This window comes from Ornithorhynchus anatinus, chromosome 1 (genome assembly GCF_004115215.2).
Source record: "Ornithorhynchus anatinus isolate Pmale09 chromosome 1, mOrnAna1.pri.v4, whole genome shotgun sequence".
Taxonomy (NCBI): Eukaryota; Metazoa; Chordata; class Mammalia; order Monotremata; family Ornithorhynchidae; genus Ornithorhynchus; species Ornithorhynchus anatinus.
Window position 1 is genome coordinate 97,252,256 of NC_041728.1, and position 1,347 is coordinate 97,253,602.

Consider the following 1,347-nt stretch of genomic DNA (forward strand, 5'->3'; position numbering starts at 1 on the left):
ATTTGTTAAGCACTAACTATGAGTCAAGTACTGTACTAAGCACTGGAGTAGTTACAAGATCATCAGGGCCCCCGGGGGGCTCACAGTCTAAATAGGATTCATTCATTCATTCAATCAATCGTATTTATTGAGTGCTTACTGCATGCAGAGTGCTGTACTAAGCACTTGGAAAGTACAATTAGGCAACAGATAGAGGCAATCCCTGCCCAACAACGGGCTCACAGTCTAGAAGGGGGAGTCCAACAACAAAACAAAACAAATAGGCATCAGTAGCATCAAAATAGATCAATAGAATTATAGATCTATCCATCGAATCACCATTTTGTAGGTGAGGTAACTGAGGTACAGAGAAGTTAAGTGATTTTCCCAAGATCATACAGCAAGTGGCAGAGTGGGGATTAGAATCCAGGTCCTCTGATTCTCAGGCCCATACTCTTTCCACTAGGCTACTTTGCTTCTCATTGGTATTCTCAATAACAATCAATGGCACTAATTGAATTTTACTGTGTGCAAACACTGTGTTTGGGAGAGTGTAATACAACAATTAGTATTATTGTATTTATTAAGAGTTTACTCTGGCACTGTTCTAAGAGCTTGTGTCACGTTGGACACATTCCCACGTCCTATACGGTCTAAGTATGTTAGATCCCCATTTTAAGGATGAGGAAATTGAGGCACAGAGCAGGTAAGTGACTTGCCCAAGATTACACAGTTGGTAGAAATGTCCTGCCCACCAGGTACTTATAATCCAGTGGGGGAGACAGACATTAAAATAAATCATGGATATGTATATAAGTGCTGTAGGTCTAAGGGTGGGGCACAGACCCAAGTGCATAGGCAACACAGAAGATACAGGGAATAGAGGGAATGAGAGCTTAATCAGGTCAGGGAAGGCCTCTTGGAGGAAATGTAAATTTAATAAGGCTAGAAAGTGGGGAGAGTGGTAGGCTGGTGTATATGGAGGGGGAGGGAGTTCCAGGTCAGAGGGAGATGTGAGAAAGAGGTTGGCAGTGAAATAGATGAGGCACCATGAACAAACTGGCACTAGAGGAATGAAGTATGCAGACTGGGCTGTAGAACAAAATCAGTGAGGGAGTAAACTGACTGAGTTCTTTAAAGCCAATGATAAGGAGCAGCATGGCTTAGTGGGAAGATCACAGACTTGGGTGTCAGGGATCGTGGATTCTATTCCCGGCTCCACCATTTGTCAGTTGGGTGACTTTGGGCAAGTCACTTAATTTATCTGTGCCTCAGTTACCTCATCTGGAAAATAGGGATTAAGACTGTGAGCCCCACATGGGACAACCTGTTAACTTTGTATCTACCCCAGCACTTAGAACAGTGCTT